We start from the raw sequence: 15,942 nt of genomic DNA on the forward strand, positions 1-15,942 counted from the left end.
CCGGTTAGTGTTTGGTGTTTGTACACTAAGCCCGGATGTTGGACTACACTTCCTTTATCACGCACTGAAGGGTTAAATAACTTTCCATGAGTGAAAAGCTTCTTTTTTTCCATTAAATGTCACAATGCAATAACAGGAAAAACATTATTTGAAAGTGAGGAATAGGATGCCTAGTTTTACAAAAATGCTAAACAAAGAAATAAATAATCTTTACACAAATGAATGAAAAGCATTTTTATCAATCCCAGAGGGAAATTCTAATGTAGTTGGGTTTTATTTAATCACACGTTCAAAGCAAACGTCTCGTAAATTTGTGGCTTTCCCTTAAATCTTATTGTCATTCAATGTTAATTGTTAGTTGTTTCCTATTTGTGACAACACAAGTAAATCTTTTGTTCTCTATGAAAAAAAACTTACAATAGTTTAGTTTCACTCATGATTGTCTAACTCATATAAGTTTGATATTACATTTTTCTTCTAAGGATAATATATGTCGGGTTAATGTCATATATTGTTTTAGGAAGTATCCAAAACATACAAGTTTCATTTATATAATTTTTCAAGGGATCTTATATGCATTTTCATTATTGTATGCTTTTCATACATTTCAGGAAAAAAATGGTGGTCACAGATTAGAAAAGTGTTGTCAGACAACAGATTAACATTTAAAAATCTTTTTATTTATACCTTCACTGCTTTCTTTGATTTTTTTTTTTGGATTTTGAGAACATCCTCCTTTCTGCCTCTTAACCTTCACGGTACTTGAAGAACTGCTGAACAACTGTCTTGGCTGAAGAGGCAAAAAAGGGGTGTAAGACAGAGAGACAGTAAGAGGCTCTTTATTTGTCTATCGTTGTTTATAATTCAAGAGCAAATATGAAAAAGTCATTATTTTAAAAAAAATTATAAACATAATGTACATAAAACTCTACCTCTTCCCAACAGTCAGATCCAGCAGGAATTTTTTTTTTGCTTTCAGAAATGTGGATTTATCAGTCACATGACACCAGATGTCTATAATTTCCCTATTAAAAACATAATTTTTCATTTATGACACTATCTGAAAAGTACAAACACCTGAACAAATCGTGCCCTTTTCAATTTTTTCCTTATAGAACAAGTTGGAGTTACAATAGCAGGAAGTTCAGAAAAAATTACCTCTTGAGTGTTGTTGTTCTGCCGATGTGAAAGCATTTTTAGCTTGTACAAAACTTATGTCTTTTCCACAGGAACAGCAAAATTTTGTGAAGTTCTCAAATTGGAATCCACAGAATGGACAATACATCTTAACTTGATAAACATGAGTTGTATGATTTTAGCAATTTATTTTACATAAGTGTCTTATGTAAAATAAGACACATAAGCGACCCATGTCAAAAAAGACATGGGTCGCGAGATTGAGACACAGGCATTAGAGCCTCTTAATGTATGTGTGCTTTTTTTTTGTTTTGTTTTTCTTTTGGGGCGGGGGCGGGGGGGGGGGGGGGTTACCAAAAAATAAAGAGGTAATAGTCTAACATATGAAACAGGAAAAGAAAACAGGAAAAGACCGCTGTGTAACCCATTTATTTCAACAAAATATAGATTTTTCCTATTTCCATTGTCTTTTGTTTGTTCTTATTGCAGGTGTTTTCTGAAGCTGCAGTCCGTTTTGCCTCTCAGGGCCACCATACATTAATGAAGAATAATAAATATTGAAAGGAGAAAAAAATGAACTGCCCTTAGTTTCCATTTTAGAAACTGCAAAGTGTTGATGTCCTACAAAAGAGAAAAAAAAACAAACCCTTTAATTTTATTTACCTGCCATGTTAAATCATATTTTTTAAAGAAAAAACTTTCTTAAATGCAAAAATATATTAATAACCTCAAGTACAGTCACGTACATTTCTATTGGCTTATGAAAAAATGCTTTCATTTTTTTTTTAAATGTTAAAACAGTATAATTAACACAGCATTTTATATTATTTTACTTTCAATCTGAGAAATGTTACAAAAGCCTTGAAACTGATCTGGTCAAGGACACAAAAAGGAAATCCAGGTGAGTTTCTCCTGGTCACCTGAGGGAGAGGCAGCAAAACCAGACAAACAGCTGCAGGTAGAGGCGGAGCAACACCTGAAACACGAGAAGTTCAACCTCATTTTCCAGAGGTGAAAGTGTGAGAGAGCAGCAGCAGAGCGGCAGTCGAGTCCTGTTTGTCTCTAAAAGAAGATTCCCCGGAGTACATCAGGTTTCTCTCAGCAATAGTGGTGAGTGCAGCTGATCACACTTCCTGTTTCTACACAAATTTTCACTGTGTTCACTTTCGTCAGGGCTCTAGAGTGCGACCTAATTTCTCAATGGTGCGACTAAAGAATAACCTAGGTCACACCAGTAGGACCAGCAATTCGCTCAAGTCTCCATAACTCTGAAAGTCTCCGTGTGGTCAACGGCAGACACACATGATGCCCATATCAAGGTCTAAGCCAATCAGAGAGAGGGCGGGACCTCTCTGATTGGCCGTGGTCCAGATATTCCTGTAAGGCTACGTGTGTGTACATTTGATAAATACAGTGGCTTGCAAAAGTATTCAGCCCCCTTGAACTTTTCCAGATTTAGTCACATTACAGCCACAAACATGAATCAGTTTTGTTGGAATGCCACGTGAAAGACCAACACAAAGTAGCGAAAGACCGCGGGGGTTTGAAAACGAAACATTTGAAATGGCATTTTACGAGTAGTACCAGAGTCAGCTTGTAGTCAGTTTTAGTCAGCTGTTGGTCACTCTTAATCTTCTTTACTTTGTTAATTTTAGAAGTGGATGTGTCATAATTCGGCAGTGTGGCAGGCAGGAATTGGACCCAAACGCAAACTCACGGGGACAGAACTTAAACTCAAAAGCACAGCTTTATTGCTGGGAAAACAGATCATCCAAACAATACAAAACTAAACTGGGAAAAAGTAATTATAATGCGCACCAGGAGACACAGGGAGAATCGCACACAGCTATGAGGGAGACGCGGACATAAATACACAGAGGGTTAATGAGGGAAGTGGGAACACAGCTGACACAGATAATCATAATGAGACAAGGCAGGAGCAAACACAACATGACAAATACTGGCGGGAGACTGCCAAAGTAAAACGGGAAGTACACAGAGGCGGAGACAGGAGGGGAGGAGAGAACATGGGGAGAGCACAGACATAACGGGCTGGGGAAAACATGGAATAAAACACAAGGAGGAGAAACGAGGCATGGGATCTCAGATCCATGGAGGAGGACATGGGGTAAAACCTAATAAACGACATCTAAACAGAATAATATAGGGACCTTTAAAATAGCAAACAAAATGCAAAATCAGAAGAAAACTAAGAACGATGGGTCAAAATGACCCAGGACCATGACAGGATGTAGCTGTGGGTAACGAGAAAAGATGAAAAGAATGATTGATAACTTTTTCGTTAAGGCCTGATCCGTCTGAAATTTATAGCCAGCACTCTGACACAGAGCCATCAACCTCTCAGTGTCTAACACTAGTCCGGAGATCATCAGCATCAGATAATGAGCCACATACGATGGAGTCTGAGCCAGAGCCCACTGACAGTAACAAGGGGAAGTGTGAACATGTGGAAGAGAGTGGCCTGTACCTAGACCCGGTTCTTAGAGTACGCTTGGGGAGTGTGATTGTGTGTACAGTGTCTCTCTATGTCTGTCTCCACGTTGGGTGAGTGTTGAGTAATTGCCTGAGGGCATGAGGGTGGGAATGGATGTTTGTATCTGTGTGTGTCTGTTTGTCTGTGTCTATATGTCAGGTCGGGTATCAGACGCCACCTCTCTGGGGACATCTCAGGTCCTCCATGGTATGGAGGCCTATCTCCCCCCACCACTCCCCCTGCCGGTGGCAGACGCCCTCAGACATCTGTGCGTTGGTGGTTCTTTGTGTCAGGGGATGGGCGTCCAGGTACACACCGGCTCACTCCTTGGTGGCTGCTTATTGGGGCCTGGAGCCTGGGGCTCGCTCGCGCCACTTTGGGGGTGGGGTGCCCTCGGCCTCTCGGCCTGGGGCTCGGTCACTCTAGCACAGCTGGTTGCCGGAGGAGCACCCGGGCACGTCACTGCAACCCCCCCGGCTTAGTTTTGATCTCCTCCATACCTGCTTCATGCCCTGGAGGACGGGGCCGTGGCTCCCACACACCCTCTAGCAGATCATTACATGAAGGAACCTTTTAAAAACAAGCGTGTCCATGCTCACAGGTGTACACACACACACAAACTTCACCCTTTTTGGCTCCTACCTCAAAGCACACTGTGCGCTGTCGATATTACGTGCTGAACAATAATGTTTAATATTTAGTATTTACAGTTATATTCCCATAGATCATCGTGATGTTGTTTATTATGTTGCTCTTTTTCTTCTGCTTGTTTTCTTTTTTCTTTCTTAACAGGTGATTCAGGTGATTGATATATGTATTGTTTTTTTGCCCTTTATCCCCGTCCCTCTTCTCCGCTGTTTTTTCCCCCTCTTCCTTTCTCCATTTTCTTTTCCTCATTCAAGTCTGTCCCGTATCTAGCAAGTGAAAATAAAAAATAAATAAAATTAACAATAAAAGGTCAAATAGACCATTACTGCAAGGCTGGGATGGTCAATTTGGTAAAGTAAATCCGTCGGGCATCTTTCCTCACCTTTAGACAATAATTCTGATGCAAAAGAACCAAAAGGGACAGGCAACAAAAAAAAAAAAAAATGGAAGAGAGTGGCCTGATCAGTTTCTCTGATAATTATCTGTATACTCCTATAACTTTACTGTTTAAAGAGCTAAAACCTCCACAATTTCAGGAGCAATAAGTCCTTATTTGCAAACTAAAATCAAGAATGTGGGATACTCAGTAGCGGTTTTAGATACGGGCGACACAGGCGGTTGCCCGGGGCAGCATCGTGGTAGGGGGCGGCATCACGGGTATCGGCAAAAAAATATATAAATTGCTCGTACTCATGCTGCGCAACTTCGTGCCAGCGCATTCTGGGGATGGCATAGGCACCGATCGGTTTTCTATCGGCCATTTTCTGGGAGTAAGGACACCCTCCGTTTGCGAGGTGCGCCTGCTGCTTGCGGCACAGGGAGGAGAGGGCGGGGTGGCATCTAATAACCAACTCGCAAAATGAAAGAAAATAAAAACAAACCAACAAACACGAAATATTTTTATTATTTTTAAATCTCACACACAACCAGTGGAAAGGGGAGGGAGACCTGCTGCTTCCAAATAGAGCACATTTCATTCAAAATGTTGTAAATTCAAGCCCATTATGTATTCATGATTTGAATTCTGGGTTAAAGCCATCAGGTGCTCAGTTTAGAAAAAAGAGAAAAGAAGAGGAAGAGAAACGAGCCAAAGATGCAGGTAAGCAGGTGTGTGATTGGATAATGGCAGGTCATCCTGAAACAATCAGAATCAGAATACTTTATTAATCCCTAAGGAAATAATGTGCGTTACAGTTGCTCCAAGAAGAAATGGTAAAAATAGTAACAGTAACAGACTAAACTCCAAACAATACATTATGTTACAGATTTTAATATTAATTAGTCATTGTCAGTTGTTGATTTGTCCTGTTCTCATTGTATGACGAATTATGATGGCTGTTTGGTAGCCGTTTGCATACAATGCATACTCTCTGTCTCTTCATATCTGTGTGTGTGTATGTTTCTCTGGTGAAATTCAGTATGGTTCCAACAACAGTTTTATGTTAATGTACAATCCTGTGTGTGTGTGTGGTGGTGTGTGTGTGGTGGGGGGTGTGCCAGAGGGAGTCTTCGCCCAGGGCGCCAAACAGGCTAGGACCGCCACTGGGGATACTGTTTGTCTGTGATTTGGACAGCCCAGTGCTTCTGACACGGGAAATTCTGTCGGGGAGAGCTAATTTGGCTAACATGTTTAGAATTGAAATGCTGAAAAACGTTTCTGTCGTTTCTGTGCTCCATCTGTCTGGATGTATTCAGTCACTACACCATGTGGACACAACTTCTGCAAAACCTGCATCAGTCAGCACTGGGACACTAATGGCATAAATAAGTGTCCTATGTGTAACAGAGTGTTCAAGAGACGACCTGAACTAGACATCAACACATTGTTCTCTGAGATGGTTGCTCAGTTCAGATGTGAAGCTCAGCAGAAAGCCAGCAGCAGCAGCTCAGAGCAACAAGCTGCCAAACCAGGAGAAGTTCCCTGTGATGTCTGCACTGGAACCAGACTGAAGGCCCTGAAGTCCTGCCTGGTGTGTCAGACCTCCTACTGTCAGAGTCACCTGGAGCCTCATCTGACAGCTACAAGTCTGAAAAGACATCAGCTGATTGAGCCTGTGGAGAACCTGGAAGGCAGGATGTGTAAGAAGCACGATAAACTTCTGGAGCTGTTCTGTAAGACCGACCAGATGTGTGTCTGCGTGCTCTGCTCTGTTTTAGACCACAGGAACCACGAGTTTGTTCCTCTGAGAGAAGAATATGAAGGAAAGAAGGCAGAGCTGGGTAAGACAGAGGCTGAGATTCAGCAGATGATCCAGAAGAGACGACTGAAGATTCATGAGATCAAAGAGTCGGTGAAGATGAGTAAAGATGCTGCAGACAGACAGAAAGCAGAAGGTGTTCAGGTCCTCACGGCTCTGAAGGAGTCTGTTGAGAGACGCCTGAAGGAGCTCATGAAGGAGATCGAAGACAAACAGGAAGCTACAGAGAAACAGGCTGAAGGTCTCATCAAAGATCTGGAACAGGAAATCTCTGAGCTGATGGAGAGAAGCTCTGAGGTTGAGCAGCTCTCACCTGACCACCTGACCACCTCCACCTCCTCCAAAGCTTCTCCTGCCTGAAAGCTGCTCCACCCAGCAAGGACTGGACAGAGGTCAGAGTCTGTCCACCATCACATGAGGGGACTGTGGTGAGAGCTGTGGCTCAGCTGGAGCGGACAATGTGGAAACCCATGAAGAAGAAGCTGTTTGCGGCTGAGCTGAAGAGGGTCCAGCAGTATGCAGTGGATGTGACTCTGGATCCTGATACAGCACATCCTGCTCTCATCCTGTCTGATGATGGAAAACAAGTTTATCATATTGATGTGAGGAAGAATCTTCCAGACAACCCAGAGAGATTTTCTCCATGTCCTTGTGTTTTAGGAGAGCAGAGTTCTTCTTCAGGCAGATTTTACTTTGAGGTTCAGGTTAAAGGAAAGACTGACTGGACTTTAGGAGTGGCCAGAGATTCGATCAAAAGGAAGGGAGTAATCCCACTGAGACCTCAGGATGGTTTCTGGACTGTGATACTGAAAAATGGAAATGAGTACAAAGCTTGTACTGAGTATTCAGTCCCTCTCTGTCTTCATCCTGGTCCTGAGAAGGTGGGGGTGTTTGTGGATTATGAGGAGGGTCTGGTCTCCTTTTATGATGTAGGTGCTGCAGCTCTGATCTACTCCTTTACTGGCTGCTCCTTCACTCACAAACTCCACCCATTCTTCAGTCCCAATCCTAATGATGGTGGTAAAAACTCTGCACCTCTAATCATCTGTCCTGTCAGTCAAACTGAGTCGATCAACGACTGATTTTATTTGATGAACTGATTGATTTTTATTGAAGGGAACAAATGAACATATTGAGTGTAAAATCTGATAATTACAGGATTACATAATAAATGAATTATCTGTTGAAGTCCTGATTTACTCCACACTCCATATCCAGTCTCCCAGCACCTCCATGACATGTGATGTTGAGGTCACTGGTCTAAAGTCATTAAGAGCAGAAGGCGGGTCTTTCTCTGGGACTAAACACGGTGTCTTCTATAGTGTGGGGAGCTTTTCCTGCAGCACACTCGGGGATCCTGCGGGGTGTCACTGTGCTAGGCAGCACAGGACTTCAGGACCCTGGTGCTGATGCTGCCAGGCCTGCAGCCCTTTTTCCATTAGTTCCTACTGTGACCAGCACCACTTGCGTCAACTCATCTTCAATTAAAGCCGACTAAGACCTAATGTGCCTGGGGTTGTCATAGCAATGTGGCCAAGTGTCCCGTGATGTAATTAATATGCGACACAAACGCTAATGAGGCGAGGATAAAGCCTCAGTGCCGGGGACCACGGTGATGTTTTTGTAGCCATTTTGCCTGTCGTGTCAGAGACACTCTGATGACTCATTCAGGTACTATGACCTGATAGAAAACCCTGGAGTGGGGGTGGGGGGTTGTGTTGGATTGTTTAACAGCTATTGAGGTGTAAGGTTGGTGCTGTGATGTTACAGTTTGCTGACACAGAGGCTCATCGTCTCCGTCCAGGCTGCCCCCCTCCATCTCCTGCTGCTGATGTCTCTGATGGAGGAAGGCTGGTGATTTCTTCCCAGACCTGAAGAACCTTCTCTTTCATTCAGCAGGACCTTCAGGTCCCTGATGGTCCAGGGCTTGCTGTTGGGAAAACGGTGTGCAGTGCTCGCTGTGATGATGGTGGGCAAAAGGCAGCAGAAACTGTAATAAATATAACACAACAGTTTGATAATCATATTTAAGTGACCAAAGTGAACCGGACTGATTGTTCAATTCAGTTTTATTCATACAGCACCAAATCACAACAACAGTCGCCTCAAAGTGCTTTATATTGTAAGGTAGACCCTACAATAATACATACAATCTCATATGTCCAGTTAAAAATGACAAACATGTTGAGTAAAGAAACGGAATTATATTAGTTGAAAATCAAGAAATATAATTCAGAGTTTGGGTAGGGGCGTAGCCATGTGAAGACGTGTTGTACAGGGCTCCTCAAAGGGTTAACTTCTTTTCATAATTCAATCACTCCAAAACTAATGAACTTTTAATAACATTACGATAACACGCCCGTGTGCTGTCCTGACGCAATCTTTACATCTTTAAGGCGTCGTTGTATGAAATATGAGCAAAACTAGATTGGAGAAAGAGCAGGCCGCAAAAGCTTCGGACCACGCTGAGGACAGTGCGGCGGCACCACCTCCTGGTGTGACCGAGATCATGATAGTGATTGCTAGCTCTGAAAAGAGGATACTGGACCGTATTGATTCAAGCATGAAAGATTTAAATGATAAAATAGACACATTTAAAGAAGATCTGGAGAAGCAAGAGACCCGTTTGGAAAGTGTTGAGTTTGGTTTGAATACTTATTCAGACCGGACAGTGGAGTTGGAAAACGAGGTTAGCAAGCTGAAATCGGACCTTGCTAAGCTAACCAGCAAGTTGGATGACATCAAGAGGAGACAACGCTGATGCAATGCACGCATTGTAGGAGGGAAGGAGGGCTTTGAAAACACCGGGAAACCCATGGTTGTTATTGCTGCAATGCTGAAAGACATACTGGGCCTCGATTTTTCTTCGATGCTGGACCGCGCTCACCGAAGCTTGGGTCAACAGGGAAACTCCCAGGGTAATCGTGGTGAAGTTCCATTATTTCCAAGAGAAGGAAGAAGTGTTCCGAAGGGTTTGCCAAGTCGCAGCCGTTGCTGCTGCAGGACATGAAGATAAGTATTTTTCCTGATTTTACAGCAATGGTGGCAAAGAAACGAGCTGCTTTAATGGAGGCTAAACGTCTGCTCCGAGGCTGCACTGGCGTTAAGTTTGGACTTTTGTTTCCAGCTGTTCTCGGCATCACTTCACCTACGGGACAGGACAATTGTTTCACTGACCCAGCGGCTGCAATAGACTTTATCAAAAAAGACTTACTACGGCCGTGAGAGGTATGGGCAAATGAGAAGAGATAAGTTGGACTTCATACTTCACCAGTGTGTTAATGTGTGTGTGAATGGGTGGATGACTGAACGTGTAAAGCGCTTTGGGGTCCTTAGGGACTATGTAAAGCGCTATACAAATACAGGACATTTACCATTTACCGTATATTTGCCCAGTTAAGGGGCAGTTTGACGGTTAACAGTATGTTTAGTCACTTTGCTATTCTAGCCTGGAGGCTCTTTTTATTTATTTATAAAAAGAGCCTCCAGGGGGGCGGATGACTCGCAAAGTCATCTGCCTCTTCGTTTTATAAGTTGGAATTTTAAAGGTACAAATAATCCAGTTAAACACACAAGGATTTTTATTCATTTAAAATCATTGAGATCCGATATTGTATATCTGCAGGAAACACACCTCCGATCAAGTGAACAAATTAAACTTAAAAAAACATGGATAAGCCAAGTATTTAGCTCAAAATTTGAGGATAGATCACGGGGTGTTGCTATTCTATTTAGGAAGGGGATTCCATTTATTCCACTATCATCTGTGGCGGATACCAGAGGGAGATATATTATTATACAGGGCAGTTTGTATGGGAAACAAGTAACTATTGCAAATGTATACGGACCAAACTGGAGCAACCCAAATTTTTATTGTACTTTTTTAAAGCACCTCCCAGATTTAACAGAATCCCATTTGATACTGGGTGGTGACTCTAACTGCGTGCTTAATCCTCAACTTGATAGATCAAATCCAAAACCTGACAGCAAAATTTCAAAAGCGGGCAATGTTCTAAAATCCTTTATGCAATCTTACGCTTTTTTCAACCCCTGGAGGAATAAAAATCCTACATCTAAACAATTCTCATTTTTCTCACCAGTACACCGGTTATACTCACGGATAGATTTTTTTGTTGTAGATAATAGAATTCTTTCTTTATTATTATTTATCTTTATTTATTCTTTTATTCTAGGTTTTAGATTGCCAATACAACTCTATCGTTATCTCAGACCATAGTCCAGTGCAATTAGATGTTAATTTTTATGAATGTCCAAGTCAAAAACCCGCCTGGCGGCTTGATCCTTTACTCCTAATTAAAGACTCATTTAAAAACATGGTCTCTGAGCAAATACTGTATTTCTTAGAGACAAATCAAACCCAAGGAATGAAAATGACTGTTATATTGGAGGCATTAAAGGCCTAGAAGCCAGATAATTTCTTATGCATCATTTCAAAACAAGAAATACTTACAACAAATGAACAACCTAGCCAACAGTATAAAAGAGATTGATTGCTTATATGCAGAAAATCCAACATCAGACCTCTATAAGAGAAAATTATTATATATAAAAAAACGTTGCTGAAATGCTTGCTAGATTACTGATTCCACAAATATCCCTAAATGACAGAACATAAATTGATAGAGAGATAACCATTAGTGAAATTGTTGAAGCAATTAAATCATTGCAAAGTAACAATTGATCGGGACCTGACGGTTTCCCTATTGAATTATATAAAATGTTTATAGACAAACTAGCACCAATACTTAAAGTTGTATACAAGGAAATATTCTTTCAAGAGAAACTACCAGATACTATGTAACAAGCCATAATTTCTGTGCTGTACAAAAAGGGTAAGGATCCCTCACAATGTAGCTCCTACAGACAGGTAAGCCTCTTAAATTGTGATTACAAAATTCTCACAAAAATCTTAGCTAATAGAATCGATCTTATACTGCCAGAAATTATCAATCCTGATAAAACCGGCTTTATACCAGGGTGACAATCATTTTATAATATACGCCGGCTATTTAATATCCTATATGGATCAGAGTCAAAAAAAACTTCAGAAATAAGAATTTCTCTTGATGCAGAAAAGGCTTTTGACCATATAGAATGGCCATATCTTCATGGTTTAAAATTTTTTCATCGTCTTCATTATACAATAGAGAGGCTTTCAAAATTTTTCCAAGAAGCCGATCCTGCCTGTCCCAGGTGTGGACATAATCCAGCAAATGAGGGTGTGTATTTGTTCCCCATGACTATGCTAATTTTATTTTACGCTAATTCGCTATGTAAACTACAAAGCTAGTTAATGCTAATTATAAACTTTGTGTAATTGTTGAAGTTGTTGTAGACCCAGCCCCCTGACACTGACTCTGTTCCACAGCATGTCTTCGTCCTGTCTTCATCCCCTCGCCCCCAACTTGTTGCGACAGATATCTGCCCCCTCCCTGAGCCTGGTTCTTCTGGAGGTTTCTTCCTGTTAAAAATGAGTTTTTCCTTCCCATTGTTGCCCAAACACTTGCTCATAAGGAGTTTTCAGATTGCTGGGGTTTTATTTTAGGATCTTTAACTGACAATATAACGCTCCTTCAGGTGAAATTTGATGTGATTTTGTGCCATCTAAGTTAAAATGAACTGAATTGAATAAAATAACAGATTATCAAAGAATTTGCTGTGGCATGGTTTCTGGAGTGGGTTTCACTCATAGGAATAATTTTCTTTTGAAGAAGATGACAAGATTATGAAACACTCCTTTTATATTAGTCAGACGCTGCCAACACCACCCCCTTCATTTGGACACACAGTTGAAACCCTGGATTAACTTAATAGGTGGAAATCCAGCTTCGTGGGACAGTTATCTGTCATTACCAGTGTTTTGGTAAGTGGAAAAATACCCCGGATATATAACTGACTGACTGTGATGTAAATAGAAAGTTTAACAGGATCTAGAAGAATGTAAACAGAGAAACGTCCTGGCTTTGAATGTTTGTATTGTTCATATTCCAAATAAAGCAAACAGTGTCAGAGCTAAACCAGGATCAGTGTGTTCACACTGGCAGCCACAGCAAGACTTTATTTCAACAGTGACCTTTACTCTGAACTAGTCTGACAAGTTTAAAGGCAAATATACACAGTGATGAAGGACAGAAAGCGGCAGTCAGAGTAACATTAAATAATAAGCACAAAGACTATAAAATGATCAGGATTCATTAACAATGTCGGACTGATTTGATTTGTCTTCATTAACAATTTTTCCTATTCATCTTTTGATAAAATTACTGTGGTTGGAGGAACTCTGAATCTAAATGAATAAATACATTAATTGGTTGATGTTTTTAAACGTCAGCTTGTAAATAAGTTAAAGTGGCATCTGTTCATCCATTCATGATCTATGCATGACAAATTGTGGTACTATTGGCTCTGAATACAGAGACACACATGGGGAAATCCAATGCAAATTCTATGCAAAAGAAACAGGAAAGAAAGGTGAGAAATTTTCCAATTCCGAGTTAAAAGAACTTTACTGCACTGACTGAGCTCCTCCCACCTGCCTTGAGTTTCAGGTGGAGTCTCACCTCCTTCTAGAAAGCAGCTCACCTGTGTGTCATGTTTAGCGTCCAGGTGTGGAGTGGAGCTTGTTGTTGGTGTTTGTGTGAAGAAACTGTAAGTTTGCTTTGTTTCCTCCTTTAACGGTTTGTATTTAGGAACTTTACTGTTTGTTCAGCTCATGTTTGAGTTCTTCACACAACAAACTGTGTGTGTTTGTATTTCCGGTCTCTTCATTAAAATCAGTCTGTAATGTTTTCCTGGCTAACATCAGCTGTGTGCAGCTTAGCTCTAGCACAAACAGCACAAATCTGCCGCTCCATAGTTCTGTTAGCGTCAGCGTTGGGAAGCAACGGAATATATGTACCGGCGTCACGTATTTAACCTTCTGATACCCGAACTCTTTCATGGTATGCATTTATTATCAGCAGGTCCTGTTTGAGTTTTTGTGTAGCTGTTTGTGTGCACAGCAAATCTTCTTTGTGTCTGTCTTTGGTGTGAGGGCAGAAGGTGTCAGTCTGTCGCACTGATCCACAGATGTTGATGTGATGTTGTTGTTGTCATAGGAACAGCCTCCACACGCATTGAGTGCTCTGACTGCAGCAGTGGAACATTTCCATCCTGTCAGCCACACACAGTAAGTGAAGCTTCACACACACATGTGCAACATCTGTCCTCTAACAGTGTCCCTCTGTCCTTCCAGATGTCCAACACTCAACCTTCAGCTGATAACAGCAGGGACATCTGCAGCTGACACAGTGATCATGTGACCCTTACTGTTCTCCTGTTAATGATTCTCATTATTGGAGCAGTATCAGGATATTTGGACTTCAAAAAGAGGGATTTGTGTTTCAAACCAGGTGAGGACGACGGAGCCATGAGAAGATTTAGTGGAGAACTGGGGTGATTCTACGATCACAGCTTTGGTGGTGTTGAGCACCCAGAGAGCTGCCCAGGCAAGATAAACGTTACTCGTCACAATGAGACTTCTTCCCCATCTCTGTCAGTCCCTGCATCCTTAAATGTCTCCAGCTGTCCCGGGTTCCCTCTGACTGTCTCCTTGGTGCATTTAAACCCCTGTTCCTCCCTGTCTTCATCGTCTGTTATCTTTGTCTCCATTATCAGTCATCATAATTTTACCATCTCTGTGCAAGTCTGCAAATTTTTTTATTAAATCATAAGATTCTTAAATTCATCAAGTCTCTCTGTGCCTGGGTCCTCGTCACAAAACATGACATCACTGCTTTGTACATTTTAACACAATTTAATCCCCACATTTTTTAAAGAAAAGCAAAACACTTTTTAGGAAAGACTGTCACAAAACCATAAAATCTGCTAAAAGTTATTTAAAGGCTGCAAAAGAAGAACGGATTGGAATAAAAAAAAAAATAATACATATCCTAACCTTAATTACTGCGGGAGAATAATGCATGATGCTCATAGTGAGTAAAAAGTAAACTGAGTGCATTTTTTTGGACAGAGATTCACTTTTAATGTGTATGTATAATCCAGTTATATAATACAGTTACATAAAAATACACTCCAAAAATAGAGTCCTTGAAATGTTCAAAATATTAATTAAAAAATTATAAAAATGGAGGCAGCTTTGCCTATGGTACAATGTATGAAAAAATCTTAACTGCAGATACTACTAATATGGCTCTGCAGGTTTTTTCTATTATCTTAACCTATGTCACCTCACCTTGAAGTTGGCAAATCACTTTTGGTGGTAAACTCTCTCAAGCAGTTTAACAGCTTCTGTTTTGCCTGTCACTGTTCCCCGTCTGTTTTCTTACCTGGTTCTTCCTGACCTTGTACTTTCTCCTCACGTTCCCCTCTTTCCTCTCTCCCTCTTTGGACTGACAATCATACACAAATAGATTGTATTCAATTAGATGAAAAAATTACATTAATATGAGAAAAAAATATTATTAAGATCACTAATGAAAAAGTTCTCTCTCAGTTTACTTTCAACCAAAAGGAAAATAACAAAACCACATGTACAGTGGGGCAAAAAAGTATTTAGTCAGCCACCGATTGTGCAAGTTCCCCCACTTAAAATGATGACAGAGGTCAGTAATTTGCACCAGAGGTACACTTCAACTGTGAGAGACAGAATGTGAAAAAAAAATCCATGAATTCACATGGTAGGATTTGTAACGAATTTATTCGTAAATCAGGGTGGAAAATAAGTATTTGGTCAATAACAAAAATACAACTCAATACTTTGTAACATAACCTTTGTTGGCAATAACAGAGGTCAAACGTTTACTATAGGTCTTTACCAGGTTTGCACACACAGTAGCTGGTATTTTGGCCCATTCCTCCATGCAGATCTTCTCAAGAGCAGTGATGTTTTGGGGCTGTCGCCGAGCAACACGGACTTTCAACTCCCGCCACAGATTTTCTATGGGGTTGAGGTCTGGAGACTGGCTAGGCCACTCCAGGACTTTCAAATGCTTCTTACGGAGCCACTCCTTTGTTGCCCGGGCAGTGTGTTTTGGATCATTGTCATGTTGGAAGACCCAGCCTCGTTTCATCTTCAAAGTTCTCACTGATGGAAGGAGGTTTTGGCTCAAAATCTCACGATACTTGGCCCCATTCATTCTGTCCTTAACACGGATCAGTCGTCCTGTCCCCTTGGCAGAAAAACAGCCCCATAGCATGATGTTTCAACCCCCATGCTTCACAGTAGGTATGGTGTTCTTGGGATGCAACTCAGTATTCTTCTTCCTCCAAACACGACGAGTTGAGTTTATACCAAAAAGTTCTACTTTGGTTTCATCTGACCACATGACATCCTCCCAATCCTCTGCTGTATCATCCATGTGCTCTCTGGCAAACTTCAGACGGGCCTGGACATGCACTGGCTTCAGCAGCGGAACACGTCTGGCACTGCGGGATTTGATTCCC

The 15,942-nt window shown here is 41.3% G+C and overlaps 2 pseudogenes; both read left to right on the top strand.

Moving 5' to 3' along the window:
* The first annotated feature begins 6,054 nt into the window (after positions 1 to 6,054).
* On the top strand, positions 6,055 to 7,559 carry LOC118456068 (E3 ubiquitin-protein ligase TRIM21-like; annotated as a pseudogene).
* A 1,331-nt stretch (positions 7,560 to 8,890) lies between these two features.
* On the top strand, positions 8,891 to 9,702 carry LOC148094579 (uncharacterized; annotated as a pseudogene).
* Positions 9,703 to 15,942: the final 6,240 nt, after the last annotated feature.

Source organism: Neolamprologus brichardi, unplaced genomic scaffold (genome assembly GCF_056152115.1).
Source record: "Neolamprologus brichardi isolate AB-2024 unplaced genomic scaffold, ASM5615211v1 NODE_ptg000036l+_length_2141236_cov_1, whole genome shotgun sequence".
Taxonomy (NCBI): domain Eukaryota; kingdom Metazoa; phylum Chordata; class Actinopteri; order Cichliformes; family Cichlidae; genus Neolamprologus; species Neolamprologus brichardi.